This window comes from Lactuca saligna, chromosome 8 (genome assembly GCF_052625555.1).
Source record: "Lactuca saligna cultivar CGN05327 chromosome 8, ASM5262555v1, whole genome shotgun sequence".
NCBI lineage: Eukaryota > Viridiplantae > Streptophyta > Magnoliopsida > Asterales > Asteraceae > Lactuca > Lactuca saligna.
Genome location: NC_136424.1, coordinates 264,674,675 through 264,692,044, shown reverse-complemented (window position 1 = coordinate 264,692,044; position 17,370 = coordinate 264,674,675).

Sequence of the window (17,370 nt, the reverse complement as noted above, 5' to 3'; positions counted from 1 at the left end):
TAAATCATCCAAAACCCTCAAAATCATTTGTTTACAGCCTAAGAACACCCTCAAACCGTAAACACCCATAAGTGGGGTTTCGAAGCCCCAAATCCTTTCTGGTGCTTAGCTATGACTTAAGGATTTGCATGTATGAACTTAGAACCCCAAAATCATGCCATTTGGGGAGTAAACATGAGTTTACGGCCCAAGAACATTCTTGGACGGTAAACCCCTCTTCATAGGCCATAAATACCTTTTAAGGTGTTAAATTGCCCTTTAAACACCTCCTATGGCTTGGGTTATTGTCTAGAATCAACCACCATCGAAGTTGGGACCTTAAACATCAAAGAAACCATGACCTTAATAGATTACGGCCGTAAACTCCCCCAAGGATTGGTCCTTTGGCCGTAAACTCCCTTAAGGAGGTCAAATGGTGCCCTAACTTCCCCCCTATGGCTTGGATTAATGCATAGAACCTTGTATTCTTTCATTTGAGACCCTAAATCATGCAAGAATGGGCCAAGCATGAGTTTAAGGCCATAAACCCATGTGTTTACGTTATTGAACTCCCCAAGTGTCCTTCAAGAACTGTAAACTCCATTTCCAAGGTCATTTCAAGTCCCAATCACTTCCTAAGCCATTGATTCAACCCTAGAACCTCCCCTTGTGCAATATAAGACCATTGAACATCTAAAAACACTCCAACCATGAATTTATGGCTATAAACTCATGGGGATATGGTCTTCTGGCCGAAATCTTCCCTAAGAGTTTACTCTTGAAGAGTAAACTCCCTATCTAAGCCATACACCCCCTTAGATGCAACTCGTATCATTCCTAACACTCGAGATAAAGCGTTTTCGCGCATCGGAGTGTATTATCTTACTTAATTAGTGGTTTAATGTCTAATTAGATACAATTATGTATCTCCTCATGTTACATAGGATCATCGCGCGTGTTCAAGCCCTAAACTGACACTTAGCATCCTACCCGACATATTTCTCGACTGGTGAGTTCATACCCCTACACTTTTCTGTGTTTTTCATGTTTTCAGTGGGGGGGCGGGAGGAATACAAGAAAATCATAAAGGGTTTTCGAACCTTAAAAACTGATGTAATTATATGATTTTCTGACAAACTTTTAGATACTTTATCTCTTTTGTAATATGCGGAGTATAAGGGAGATTATCTTAATATAATTACATGGTTTTCAAACAATGTGGGAACTTATCACATCATTTAAATTATTATGGGAATAATTTGGGATCTTCATTACTTGTTTTACGGATTCAAATTTCGTGCAAAGTCAATAATATAAACTATGTCTGATTTAGTTTATCCATGTTAAATCTACAGTATCATGCTAAATAATTACTTTGTATTTGATTATTTATACTCTACCTTGTTCCGAATGACTTCAAAACTCGAAAGCGATCAATTATCCAGTGAATAAGTTAATACTAGCTTGTGAGACTTGTCTTCGTTATACCCTTAGGGGTACCAGTAAATCCTCTCCGTAAGTACAACCAGAGTCTCTAGGGGGGGAGAACGTGAAATTTGTGGATAGATCTATTCGGGACTGACAATCCCACACCTAAACTGCTAGCTATAGTTAGGCGGGCACGCCTGGGGTGACAAATTTGGAATCGATCGACGCCTGAAGAACGTCAAGGAGGTCATGGGTCAAATCAGTATGGTTATACAACTCACAATACGTATTAAATTAACTAACTTTGTTCACAGATTTATTTCTTTCTTCCATAGTTTTATTTATGTAATAAAACTACCTACTTTCGTACTGGAGGGTATTCCAGGGATCTTAATCTATAGTTTTATGTATTAAAACTACCTACTTTTGTATCGGAGGGTATCCCAGGGATCTTAATCTATAGTTTTATGTATTAAAACTACCTACTTTCGTACTGGATGGTATTCCAGGGATCTTAATCTATAGTTTTATGTATTAAAACCACCTACTTTCGTACTGGAGGGTATTTCCATGGATCTTAATCTATAGTTTTATGTATTAAAACTACCTATTTTCATACTTGAGGGTAATCCAGGGATCATAGCTTATGGTTTTCTTAACTTACTGGTGATAGCCAGGGTTTTTCTTTTCTTATAGAAATCGACTTACATGTTAGAAAATATGGGATTTTCTGGGAAAACATGCATATGTATTTCATAACTCAATAACAATGGTTTTCGATATTACAACATTCTGTATCAAAGGAAATGAATTATTTATCACAAGATTAAATAACCGGTTTTCCTTACAAAACATGCTTATGAACTAACCAACTTTATGTTGATATTTTTAAAACTGCTTGTATTCTCAGGTTCTCGTTAAACAGGTATCACGCGTTCTTTTGGAGAAGACGGAGCATATAGAAGTCTCGTCTTTACTTTTTTTATACTGATGTATATATAAAACATGTATCACTTTGCTTTCAAAAAAAATGTAAATATTTATATGTAATGTAATGGTTGTGTTTACTATGCTTGCTATGTACATTGGTTGTGATACTACGCATGACGTCCTCCGCCCCGGAATGTTTCTGTCTTGGGTTTCGGGGTGTGATAATTGGCTCAACAGGAGTTTCCTCGTCAAGTTGAGTGCTAGGGTTTGAAGTTCCTTCGCCGCTTGACTCTTGAATTTCTTCAAGGTCAACTTTCCTCCCACTATTTCCTTGGCTTATGAACTCTCTCTCTCTCTCTCGCTCTCTCTCTCCCTCTCTCTCTCTCTCTCTGAAGAACGCCTTCCTAGCTACAAAGTTCACATTTTCACTAGGTCTGTAGAAGAGGTAACTAAAGGATTGTTGTGGGTAGCCGATGAAAATACACCTCTCACTTCGAGGTTCGAGCTTATCATGAGTCTCGCGTCTCACGAAAGCCTCGCAACCCAAATTTTGATGTGGTTTAGTTTGGGTACTTTACCAGTCCACATCTCAACAGGAGTTTTTGGCAACTTTCTTTGTAGGGACCAGATTAAGGATATGGGCGGCAGTCTCTAAGGCATACCCCCAAAATGAGATTGGTAGCGAAGCTCGACTCATCATGGAACGAACCATGTCCAACAAGGTCCGATTACGCCTCTCAGCCACACCATTCAACTGCGGTGTCCTGGGAGGTGTCAATTGTGAGACAGTCCCACATTCCCTAAGATAGTCGAGGAACTCTGAACTAAGATACTTACCACCTCGATCGGATCGAAGCATCTTAATGTTCCTGCCCAATTGATTCTCGACTTCCTGTTTAAACTCTTTAAACCTTTCAAAAGTCTCTGACTTATGCTTGATTAAGTAGACATATCCATATCTAGTATAATCATTAGTAAAAGTCAAATAATAACGATTAGCATCCCTTGTGGCATGTTTGAAGGGCCCACACACATCCGTGTGTACAAGATCCAAGAAACCTTCACCCCTCTCACAAGAACTTGTGAAGGGTGACTTTGTCATTTTTCCAAGTAAGCATGATTCGTAACTATCATATGACTTTATGTCAAATGACTCCAAGACTCCATCCTTTTGGAGTTGGCCTATGCGTTTCTTGCTTATATGTCCAAGATGACAATGCCACAATGATGCGAAATCCAAGTTAATATTATTAATAGAATCAATACACAAAACATTTTTTCCTAAGTTATCAACCACAGATACAGTTTCATACACACCATCACAAGGTAATGCTTTAAAATAAAGAACATTATTAAAGAATGCATTAATCTAACCAACTTCATTATCGAATGAAAAGGTGAAACCTTGTTTATACAATGCATGAAAGGAAATAATATTTCTTGCCATTTCTGGCGAATAACAACATTTATTCAAATCTAAATTAAACCCACCACTTAGCGATTAAGTATAAAATCCATTCTTGGTGACAGGTAAAACTTTCCTATTCCCCATGATTAAGTTTATTCTTCCTTGCTCCACATTCTCGCTTCTTCTTAGTCCCTACAAATCAGAACTAATATGAATACCACAATCGGTATCAAGGACCCAAGAGTTAGAATGGGGTGAGTTATTAGATAAGATAGTGTAAATACCAGCATGGCTGGGTTTAACTTTCCCATCCTTCACATCTCGCTGGTACTTTGGGCAGTTCCGCTTCCAATGTGATTTTTCATGGCAATAGAAGCATTCAGCCTCTTTTGGGTCTGAAGAAGGAATGACAAAACCTTTCTTGGTTCCACTTGAAGAGGAGCCATCAAGGGTCCTAGCCTTGGTACTCTTCGAAGAGCTCTTCCTCTTCTTTCCTCAACTTTTCTTTATTTCCAAAACCGGGGCGAAGTTTGGAGTAGGAGTGTTAACAACCAACTTCCCCTTAAGACCTGTTTCTGCGGTCTTGAGAAGTCCCTAAAGTTTGCTGAGTGTGACCTCTTCCTTATTCATGTGATATGTCATGCAGAATTGATCATAGCACAATGGTAAGGAGTGCAAAATGATATCTATTGCAAGATCCTCAGGGAAGTTCACATAAAGCTTCAGCAACCGATCCACATACCTTTGCATTTTCTGCATGTGGCTCGTGACGGAGTCTCCGTCCTTCAACAAGGTTGTTATCAAGGAGCATATGATTTGATACCTCTCTTGTCGTGCACTTTGATGGTATCTTTCCATCAGATCTTGGTGCATTTCAAAAGGGTAAAAGTCCTCAAAAGACTTTTGGAGTTTCGCTGTCATGGTGGCCATCATGATGCATGCTACTTTGGTAGCATCCCTTTCATGTGCCTGGAAGTCAGCGATCTCCTGAGGAGTTGTAGTGGTCTCATCAATCTCCTTAAGCTCCTTATCAAGGACATATTCTTTGTCCTCGTAGCAGGTAATCATCCTGATGTTTCTGATCCATTCATTGAAGTTGGATCCATCAAAAGTGACTTTCCCACACAAGTTCATAAGGGTAAAGGAGCTATTAGGATTAGAGACAGAAGCAACGTTGTTTGAAGACATCTTAATGAAGACGACAAGATTAGTTTAGATATTAAGAGAGTCCTTAATAAAACACCCAAATGTAATATTAAGGCTAGGATACAATCACAGTATAGTATAACTTAGAAGAGGTATGCGATAATCCAAGTTAGAACATATTTGAAAGGTAGGTGAATGACGATTCACCAATTTCCACCATGAAAAACGAAATACTAATATTAGGTTTTTAATTGGTTGTTAGAAATTCCTAGATTCTTTAAGATTCATTGAACTTTTCAATGGCATGTTTCAATCTCGAGTATGCCCTCCAGGTTTTGTGACAGGGATACCGAGGATCACAAAACGAGGTATGAAGTAACCATGCAAATCACTTGGTACCCTTAAAGTTTATCACTCAATCGATGTGCCGGTAAACCACACACGCTCCACCGATGCTATGATAAACCTTAAGTCAACCTTTACCTACCTTGTTAAGTCCAAATTAGTGTGCCGGTTAACCACACATGCTCCACCAACGACTTAAACAAAGTGTAAAGTGTTATTTCATGGATTAGCACCTTATTCACATTTTTCCTAAAGTAACTAAGATTGGGAATTTAATAAAACATTTAGTTACTTTATAATATTCATCATACTTTTAATGAGAATTTATAAGTCCTTATCTTACCCGTTCGGCTAAGGACCCTCCACCAATCAAGGAAGCGGTGGGTGAGAGTGGACACTCATTAAGTCGCCATTTTATAGGCAACAACCTTATACCCCCCTTATAGACCGGCTTCGTGAATGAGGCATACTATCGGTAAGACGACTTGATCTTATACATATATATATATATTATTAACTTATAATATTATAAAGTATAAGGGTTGAATTTTAACTTTTAAAATTCTAAGGGTTGGAACTAATGTTTTAATTAAGACTTTACTCATTCCAAAACTTGAAGGCAAGTTTTGTAAACTTTCAAAACTTTTCATTTCTTGTAACTTATGAGTTAATAGAGTGTTAAAAATGAAGACTCTTCATTTTTTTATAACTCATGTGCTCTTTTAATGGCTTTTAACAAAGTGACTTTTGGTTTTCCATAACTTGAGGACAAGTTACAAACAATTCTTATGATCATCTAAACATCATAAGAACAAGAACTTGAATATGAACACTTTCAAGAATAAAAAATTACACTTAAAACTTGTAATTTTGATAATTGTCATTTCAAATGGATTAGCATACACATTACACCATCTAAAACATGTTTTCAAGTACCAAAATAATTTACGGTAATGTTTCTAGTCCATTTCCAGGAACTAAAATCGAAATCCTGAACACTACAGCCTCTTCTCGTCGAGTTCAAGAACAAACTCGACGAGTAGCTTGCATTTTCTCATGGACTCATCGAGTCCCCCCATGGACTCGGCGAGTTCATACGAGCAGAAAGCAGAAAAATGATTTTTTTTCAAGCAGTTTGCACAAATAAACATACAAGCCTAGGCTCTGATATCTCTGATGAGTTTTTAGCATTCTAACACCTCCTAAGTGTACATGCAACCCTAATAACCTTGGATCTATGTTTGTCTAATTATCATGCAAAGTTGAATTCCAAGGTTATATTCCTATCTAACATACATGGGGAACAATATTTAACTTGAATGGAAGATAGAATAACTTACCTTGTTGTTGCTTGTGATCCTTGAATCCTTGTGAACATAGCACCCCAAGTGTGATGCGTCAAATGCTTCACACAACACCAAATGCAAAGGAGTAAAGTTTTGACATAATTTTACACTTGCAAAAATCGGCCTAGACCTCACTTGTTCATGTGTATTGCCGATTTTGGTGGAGAATATGATCCTTATATATTGTTGACACATCTAGGGTTACACCATGTAAACCCTAATGTATCATGACTCTTCATTTCCATGACCCATGGGCTTGTAACTCCCATGGAGCATCCTATGGGTGGAACCCAACTTGATAATCCATGGAGCCTTTTAGCCCGCAATACAAGTATGGATGATTTACATAATCAACCCATATATTTAATTAGTTATCTTTTGATCACTTAATTAATTCTAAATTAGTTCTTGATCAAACTAATTAAATAATATTATTAAAATATTAGAACTTATAATATATTAATAAACCACAAGTGTTATTTCTCTCATTTAGTCTATCCAATTGCATGGTGCCTTGCAACCCAAATGGACCATGTCGGGTCGGGTCAAGTACATACCAGAAATAGTTATGGACTTAGACACCTTATCCAATAAATACATGTCTCTATTCTTGCTTTATCTCTCAAATTGAGCGAAAGAATGTTGAAATGGCTTTGAATGAGCCCAGTTGGGTAGATGCTATGCACGAAGAGGTAAATTAATTTGAAAAGCTCAGGGTTTGGATGCTGGTTGAACTACATAAGGGCAAAAAGTCTCTTAACACTCATTGGGTATATCACAATAAGCAGGATGATTCCGGAGTCATAGTGCGTAATAAGGCGAGATTGGTGTTTCGTGGGTTTAGACAGATCGATGGTCTTGACTACACCGAGGTTTATGCTCCGGTGGCTCACTTAGAGGCTATTCATATCTTCCTTGCATACACTTCCTACATGAACTTTATGGGTTACCAGATGGATGTCAAGACAGCCTTCTTGTATGGCATCGTGAAGGAAGAAATCTACATTTATCAACCTGCTGGGTTTGTTAACTCGAAGTTTCTCAATCATGTCTACAAGTTGGACAAGGCGTTGTATGGGTGTAATAGCCCGAATCCAGGTATTCTTCTATTTCGGTTAAGTTGTTAATTTAGGGTTTCCATGGTAGGCGAGTACGATGGGCGTACAAGGTGTACGCTTCGCGTACTCACGCGCCTCATTTGGACGTGTTCCCCCTCATGTACGCGGGGCATACCCACGGTTACGCCCGGCGTAACTCATTCAGTCCCAAACCCTAATTTCCTTTGAAGGGGCTATAAAAGGAATGTGTGGCTGGACTTCTCAGCCACGATCCCTCAGATTGAAACCCTAAAAAGAGTGTACCTTTGTTCTTTATCCATTGTGTGTGTATTCTAAGCTTGGTGGTGCCATTCCAAGGTTGCAAAGGAGAAGAAGAGCTTGTTGGAGAGGCTAGAAGTGGTGCACAAGTGTAGATCTGAGCTTTGCAAGGGCTAAAGCTTCATTTCTAGGTATAAAGTTTGGATCTTGTCACTTGGTGCATGTTGTATGCTTTACATGTCATTTTCTAGGGTTTAAGTCCCAAAGGTGGAGACTTTTGTGCAAATGGCCTCCATAAGCTTAGATACTTCATATTTCTGATCGTTTGGAGTTGTAGACTCATAAAAATGGCATCTTGGACGTGGGTATTGCACCATGCATGAGATCTAGGTCCTTGAGTTTGAATAAAAGGTTGTTATGTGATGTTGGAGCCTTTACAGCCATGCCAAGGCTTAAAGGTCTCGACTTTATGGATTTAGACACACTAAAGGAGTCGGATCTAGAAGTTGGAGTAATGACTTAACCGATTAAGACCAGAAATGAAGAGTGGCTGATTCTGATGGTTACGCTGGGCGTAACTTCCAGTACGCGCAGCGTACTGGGTGGAGACCCCGATCCAGGGGTTGGCGATGTACGCACCGTGTACATCTAGTAGTACGCCCCGCGTACTCTCAGGGTTGACTTTTGTTGACTTTTAGGGTTTTGGTCAACATGAGGACTTTAGGTCAAGGAAAGGTAAAATAGTCTTTTACCCTTTGAAGAATGATGATAAGGGATAAAGTTTTAGTGGTGGAAGCCTTTGCGTATTAAATGATAATATTTTTTATGTTTAGGCGAGGTAGAGTCGTCGTTGAGATTCGGTGATAGCGAGGACACGAGATCTTAGACTTTCCACGAGGTGAGTCTTCTCACTATACTGTACCCGGATGGGTTTGACTGTGTCACCGGAAGGTCGGATATGATATGAGATATGTATTATGTGTGATAAGTTAATCGTTATATGTGCCATGTATGATATGATTGATATGGGTCGGAAGGCATTATGTTATGGGCCGGAAGGCGAATATGTTATGGGCCGGAAGGCGTTGTGATGTGGACCATAAGGTTGACGTGGGTAGGACCGGAAGGTTTACCTAGTCGGGACGGAAGTCCCCTGAGACACATGGACCGGAAGGTCAGGGCCTGGAAAGACGTATGTGCGTAAGTTGAATTTTGGAGAACTCACTAAGCATTTATGCTTACATTTGTTGTGTTATGTGTTTCAGGTACTAGCGAGGACCGTGGGAAGGCGTCGGCGTGATCGTACACATTATCGGGGGAAAACGATTTTTATGATCTTTGTGATGTATTCGGTTGAGATGATATTGTTTACGTTTGAATTTGAAATATTAATCGATATTTGATGTTTGCAAAAATGAAAATTTGGTTTTAAAATTTACGTCGATACAAGTTGGTATCAGAGCCTTGGTTTGAGGGATTCGGATACACCTTCGGGCGTAACTGAAATCAAACTGGGAATTTGAGAAATTTTTAATTAATAAAATCAATAAAAATTTGATAAGAGATTTTGAAACAATCAAGGAAGAAGTGTGTACGGTCAGCCAGCACCCGAACAGTAAACTCCCCAAAATACTCTTACAATATTTGTTATGAGATATGATATGATATGATACACATGCTAGTATACTAGGTATTCATATTAGGACTAGAGTGGCCTGATTTGTGATGCCTTAGTCTAGGAAAATCTGCTGCTATGAGGTACTTTGAGAGCGAGTGGGTAGCTAGTGCATGGCAAGATTAGAGTACTCATGATCCGGGGTTTGGGGAGGAGGACTTGGGGTGAATGCTGATGCGGTGTAGTTGGTAGTATTGGGCCCGTACTACTGAAGACACCGGGTCAGTGGGCAGCCGAAGTAAGAATCCCTAGGTATCGGAGACTGAGTAGGGTTGCGTTATCGAGTGTGATTATTCTCGATAGAGTCTCTGATATTTCTATGTTGTATTTCAGAGGCATCATGGTTGGACCACGCCACAGACCTGGTACGAGTAGTGTGAGTGACGAGGAGCTTCGTCAGATGATTCATGAGATTCCGGAGATGTTTGGGTCTATTAAGACCACACTGATGGAGACTTTTGATTAGTGGTACGCCGCATTGACTGAGGCCGCAGCCGCTGCAGCTACCGCAGCTGTGGCCGCTGCCAGACCACAGGGAGGTGACTTGTTGCTGTTCCGGGAGTTCAGCAACACAAAGCCACCTGAGTTTGACGGGACGCAGGATCCGATCGCTGCGATGAGATGGATTGCTGATATCGAAGGATGCTTCTACACTTGTTCATGTCCAGAGCATCTGAGAGTACAGTTCGCGTTGAACCAGCTCCGCCTGGGAGCAAAGGATTGGTGGAAGTTCGTGACGGCAAACTTCACTCTAGCAGAGGTTTCAACTATGACTTATAAGAGGTTTACTGCTATGTTCAGAGACGAGTACGTTCCCCCGGTGGAGAGGGAACGGTTGGTTCAAGAGTTCTTGACCCTCAAGCAGGGCAATGATTCTGTCACGGTAATTACGCGAAATTTTCATGAGAGGGCGATGTTTTGCCCTGAGCAGGTGTCCACAGAGCAGGCTCCAATGAGCCAGTATTTGGGTGTGCTGAGGAGGGATATCCGGGAGTTCGTATCGAACTCGTCATACCAGACTTTTTCTGAGCTTCAGGCAACTGCCAAGAAGCGTGAGATCGAGATGGAGACCCAGGCTAGGGAGGAGGCCGAGTCTCAACAGGTGGATCGGCGGCCAGCTCAGTCTCAGCCAGTAGCCAAGCGGACCAAGTCCGTCGATTCGAGATCGGGTGGTCAGAAGGGCCGCACTTGCGGAAAGTGCAGCAAGGTTCACGAGGGGGCATGTCGATCGGGTGCTTGCTACAAGTGTGGCAAGGAGGGGCACATTGCTAGGGATTTCCCCAAGGGAATTATGGTTTGCTTTCATTGCAACCAGACCGGCCATCGGAAGGCTGAGTGCCCTCAGCTTCACCAGGAATCCACGCCTGCTGCCAGGGTTACCGAGACTCGGCCGGTAAAAGCCGAGGCTCCGAAGGCTCGTGGGAGAGCATTTCAGTTGACTGCGCAGGAGGTCCACACGATGCCTGTTGTCGTAGCTGGTATGTATTCTTTTGCTTATTTACTTTTATGATAAGGTATTGTGCTTATATTATGATATGCGTAGGTACTTTTCTTGTGAATTATGTACCTGCTTTGGTATTATTTGACTCGGGTGCAAGTTGGTCTTTTGTATCGCTGGCTTTTAGCCAACACATCGGTATTGATCGGGAGGTGATGAGTCGACCCCTGCGAGTTTCTATAGCGGATGAGAAAGCGGTATACGCCACTGATGTGATTCGAGGATGTGTGCTCGAGATTTTTGGGATCGAGTTCCCTATAGACTTGGTTCCTAAAGTGATGGGGGATGTCTGCGTCATCGTGGGCATGGACTGGTTTAGTAACTTTGGGGCAGTCATTGACTACGAGAGACAGTTGGTGACGATTCGAGACCCTAGTGGGGGAGTGCTTACGGTGTATGGTGAGGGAACCCGGTGTGGGTCGGCGTTTTGTTCGGCTGCCAGGGTGAGGCAAAGTTTGCAGCAGGGCTGCAATGTATTCATAGCCTACGTGATGGATACTCGAGTGGCCGCGGGGAGGCCCAATTCGGTTGATGACGTTACTGTAGTATGCGAGTTTTCGGATATGCTCCCCGAAGAGTTACCAGGTGTGCCTCCGGAAAGGCAAGTGGAGTTCCGTATCGATTTGGTTCCGGGAGCGGCGCCCATCGCCAAGGCGCCTTATCGTCTCGCTCCACCGGAAATGCAGGAGTTATCCTCACAGCTTCAAGAGCTGTTGGGGAAGGGGTTTATTCGACCGAGTAGCTCACCTTGGGGGCGCCGATTTTGTTCGTCAAGAAAAAGGATGGTTCACACCGGATGTGTATCGACTACCGGGAGTTGAACAAGTTGACGGTTAAGAACCGGTATCTGTTACCTAGGATCGATGATCTGTTCGATCAGTTGTAGGGGGCATCTTGGTTCTCCAAGATAGACTTGAGGTCGAGTTATCATCAAATGAGGGTTTAGGATGAAGATATTCAGAAGACTGCTTTCAGAACTCGTTATGGACATTATGAGTTTGTGGTGATACCTTTTGGGCTCACCAATGCCCCGGCTGCATTCATGGATCTTATGAACCAGGTGTGCAGGCCGATGTTGGATCGGTCGGTGATCGTATTCATTGATGATATTTTGGTATATTCGAGGTTTAGGGAGCAACATGAGGAACATTTAAGGGAGATTCTTGGGGTATTGAGATCGAAGAGGCTGTATGCCAAATTCTCCAAGTCTGATTTCTAGTTACGAGAGGTCCAGTTCCTCGGGCATCTTGTCAACCAGAAAGGGATATTGGTCGACCCGGCCAAGATTGAGGCGGTGTTGAGGTGGGAGGTGCCGAGATCACCCACTGAGATCAGGAGTTTTCTGGGATTGGCTGGATATTATCGTAGGTTTATCAAGGATTTCTCCAAGATCGTCGTGCGAGTTACTAGGATGGCCCGGAAGGGTGTTGCATTTTCGCGAGGCCCCGGTGCTTGCACTTCCGGTAGGGATGGAGGATTTTGTGGTGTACTGTGATGCATCTATATCGGGTTTAGGGGCGGTGCTTATGCAGAGGGGGCATGTGATAGCGTATGCTTCGAGGCAGTTGAAGCCTCATGAGTCGATATATCCCACCCACGACCTGGAATTAGGGGCTATGGTGTTTGCCCTCAAGATCTGGCGGCATTATCTTTATGAGGTTCGGTGTACCATCTACACGGACCACAAGAGTCTGAAGTACTTGATGGATCAGCCAAATCTGAATATGCGATAGAGGAGATGGTTGGATGTGGTGAAGGATTACGATTGTGAGATCCTGTACCACCCGGGCAAGGCTAATGTGGTAGCCGACGCGTTGAGCCGTAGGGCGGAAAGCGCCCCGATCCGAGATATTTGTATGAGGTTGACGGTAATGACCCCGATTTTGGATACTATTCGAGGAGCTCAGGCTGAGGCTGCGAAACCAGAAAACCAGAAGAGGGAGCTGACTGCGAAAGGAGTCGATGTGATTTGGGTGATCGTGTATAGATTGACGAAGAGCGCTCATTTTCTAGCCATCAGCGAGAGCTCTTCTGCGGAGAAGTTGGCAGAATTATACGTGAGGGAGGTGGTATCACGACATGGGGTTCCGATGTCAATTGTTTCAGATCGTGATGTGCGTTTTACTTCCAGGTTTTGGAAGAAGTTTCATGAGGAGTTGGGTACGAGACTGCATTTCAGTACACATACCACCCGCAGACGGACAGGCAGAGCGAGCGGACAATTCAGACGCTTGAGGATATGCTCCGAGCATGTGTTTTGGATTTTGGAGGGAGCTGGGACACCTATCTACCTTTAGCTGAGTTTTCGTATAACAACAGCCATCATTCGAGCATTGGTATGCCACCCTTTGAGCTGTTGTATGGGCGGAGGTGTCGCACCCCCATCTGCTGGGGAGAGGTGGGGCAGCGGGTAATGGGTAGCATGGAGATTGTACTCCAGACGACCGATCAGATTCAGCAGGTCAGGCAGAGGTTGTTGACCGTGCAGAGTCGCCAGAAGAGTTATGCAGACAGGCGACGGTCCGAGCTCGAGTTTCAGGTTGGTGACCTTGTGCTCCTAAAGGTCTCTCCTTGGAAAGGAGTGATACGATTCAGGAAGAGGGGCATGTTGGGGCCCCGATATATTGGACCCTTCAGGGTAATTGGTAGGGTAGGTTGGGTAGCCTACCGGTTGGATCTACTTGCTGAGTTGGGGCAGATCCATGATACCTTTCATGTCTCGCAATTGAGAAAATGTATTGCCTACGAGTCGGCAGTGGTGCCGATGGATGATATTCAGGTGGATGCAGGCCTGAACCATGTGGAGAGACCAGTAGTGATTAGGGATCGGAAAGTTAAGGTTCCGAGGAACAAGGAAGTACCCCTGGTACAAGTGCAGTGGCAGCATCGGAAGGGGTCCGAGCTGACATGGGAGTCCGAGTCTGAGATGCGAGATCAGTATCCAGAGTTGTTTTCAGTATGAGACTTCAGGGGCGAAGTCTGATTCTAGTGGGGGAGAATTGTAACAGCCCGAATCCAGGTATTCTTCTATTTTGGGTTAAGTTGTTAATTTAGGGTTTCCATGGTAGGCAAGTATGCTGGGCGTACAAGGTGTACGTTGCGCGTACTCGCACGCCTCATTTGGATGCATTCCCCCTCAGGTACGCGGGGCGTACCCAAGGTTACGCCCGGCGTAACTCATTCAGTCTTAAACCCTAATTTCCTTTGAAGGGGCTATAAAAGGAATGTGTGGCTGGACTTCTCAATCACCATCCCTCAGAGTGAAACCCTAAAAAGAGTGTACCTTCGTTATTTAGCCATTGTGTGTGTATTCTAAGCTTGGTGGTGCCATTCCAAAGTTGCAAAGGAGAAGAAGAGCTTGTTGGAGAGGCTAGAAGTGGTGCTCAAATGTAGATCTGATCTTTGCAAGCGCTAAAGCTTCATCTCCAGGTATAAAGTTCAGATCTTGTCAATTGGTTCATGTTGTATGCTTTAGATGTCATTTTCTAGCGTTTAAGTCCCAAAGGTGGAGACTTTTGTGCAAATGGCCTCCATAAGCTTAGATACTTCATATTTCTGATCTTTTGGAGTTGTAGACTCATAAAAATGGCATCTTGGACGTGGGTATTGCACCATGCATGAGATCTAGGTCCTTGAGTTTGAATAAAAGGTTGTTATGTGATGTTGGAGCCTTTACAACCATGCCAAGGCTTAAAGGTCTCGACTTTATGGATTTAGACACACTAAAGGAGTCGGATATGGATGTTGGAGTAATGACTTAACCAATTAAGACCAGAAATGAAGAGTGGCTGATTTTGATGGTTACGCTGGGCGTAACTTCCAGTACGCGCAGCGTACTGGGTGGAGACCCCGATCCATGGGGGTTGGTGATCTACGCCCCGCGTACTCTCAGGGTTGACTTTTGTTGACTTTTAGGGTTTTGGTAAACATGAGGACTTTAGGTCAAGGAAGGGTAAAATAGTCTTTTACCCTTTGAAGAATGATGATAAGGGATAAAGTTTTATTGGTGGAAGCCTTTGCGTATTAAATGATAATATTTTTTATGTTTAGACGAGGTAGAGTCGTCGTTGAGATTCGGTGCTAGCGAGGACACGAGATCTTAGACTTTCCACGAGGTGAGTCTTCTCACTATACTGTACCCGGATGGGTTTGACTGTGTGACCGGAAGGTCGAATATGATATGAGATATGTATTATGTGTGATAAGTTAATCGTTATATGTGCCATGTATGATATGCTTGATATGGGTCGGAAGGCATTATGTTATGGGCTGGAAGGCGAATATGTTATGGGCCGGAAGGCGTTGTGATGTGGACTGTAAGGTTGACGTGGGTAGGGCCCCAAGGTTTACCTAGTCGGGACGGAAGTCCCCTGAGACACATGGACCAGAAGGTTAGGGCCTGGAAAGGCGTATGTGCGTAAGTTGTATTTTGGGGAACTCACTAAGCATTTATGCTTACAGTTGTTGTGTTATGTGTTTCAGGTACTAGTGAGGACCGTGGGAAGGCACCGGCGTGATCGTACACATTATCAGGGGAAAACTATTTTTATGATCGTTGTGATGTATTCGGTTGAGACAATATTGTTTATGTTTGAATTTGAAATATTAATCGAAATTTGATGTTTGCAAAAATGAAAATTTGGTTTTAAAATTTACGTCATTACAATGGGTTACATCAAGCTCCTCGAGCGTTGTATGCAACTCTAACAAAGCACTTGCTCCAACATGGATATTCCCGTGGCACCATCGTTCAAACCCTGTTCATCAAGCATGTGGGTGACGATCATATTCTTGTTCAGATCTATGTTGATGACATTATCTTCGAGTCTACAAGTCCGCAGCTATGCAAAGTGTTCAAAGGAGTGATGAAAAAGAAGTTTGAAATGAGTACGAACCATGTTTTTAGGGTTTCAGGTCCAACAAATATCAACCAGAATCCTGCTCCATCAAACCAAGTATGTGGATGATATGCTTGAGAAGTTCGGCTTTCAAGACGCAAAACCTGCTCTGTCGCCAATGGCCAAGAGACCCTTGTTAACTCCAGACACTGATGGCGAATCCGCAGATCAAACTCACTACAGATCGATGATCGATTCGTTGATGTAACTAACTACAAGCAGGCCAGACATTATGTTTGCAGTTTATCAAGGCGCACTATATCAGGCTAATCCTAAACTTTCAAATCTTATTTTTGTCAAAAGAATCTTTCGGTATCTCAAAGGCAGCCCAAAATTGGGTCTTTGGTAACCGAAAAAATCTTAATTTGATTGATATGCTTTTGCTGATAGTAATTATGGAGGATGTAAGCTTGACAGGAAATCTACATCAGGTGGTGTCAATTCCTTGGTGACTGGCTGGTGTCATGGTTGTGCAAGAAACAACACACCGTCTCAACCTCAACAGTAGAAGCGGGATATGTTGCTACCTCTGCTTATTGTTCTCAAGTTATCTGGATCCAACATCAGATATTGGATTACAGATTGAATTATCTAGAAACTCCTATATTTTGTGATAATGAGGTTGCAATTCAGATTGCTAAAAATCCAGTCCAACATTCTAAAACCAAGCACATTTATATCAAAATTCATTTCATCAGAGATTGGTATGGGCGTTTGCTTATTCGGCTAGAAGAGGTTCCCACTGCTAAAAATGTGGTGGATTTGTTCACAAAGCCGTTTAACAAAGCTCGATTCGATGTGCTTGTGAGTTGTTTGAAAATGATACGTTTTGAGCACTAAATTTCTTAGGATAGTTTAAATTTTCGCATGTGATTTTCATTCTCACCAATGCACAAATTTAGGGGGAGAAATAATCAAAAACCAAAAAAAAATTTAAAATCTGAAAATCTAAAAACATTAGAAAATAAATAAATAAATATGTTGCTGATAGTTTCTGTTTTTAGGTAATGTGCTGGGAAGTGATATAATCATGTGATAACAGGCAATCTGAATCTGTGTAAGATTACCAAAGTTGAATTGTCTAAGCTTTGTGTTTGATGCGCTAGTAGGCACGAAAGTTTTTAAAATGGAATTGACTAGGATCAGATGAACTTAAGGAATCTTAAGACCTGGCAAATCTTGACCTAGATAGTTCCATTTAGCCTGACCATTTGATGCTTGGGTATGTTGAGCAAAGAGATATACATGAGAATCTGTGGATACATTAAATGATTTGTATCTAGAACTGTGGATTAACTTTTCCTCGATATGCGGACTTTGTCCTTAATTTCGGTATTGGTGGGGCAACTGGGGAATTCCGATATACTAGGTCTGTAAAAAATTATTTTCTTTCTTTCTATC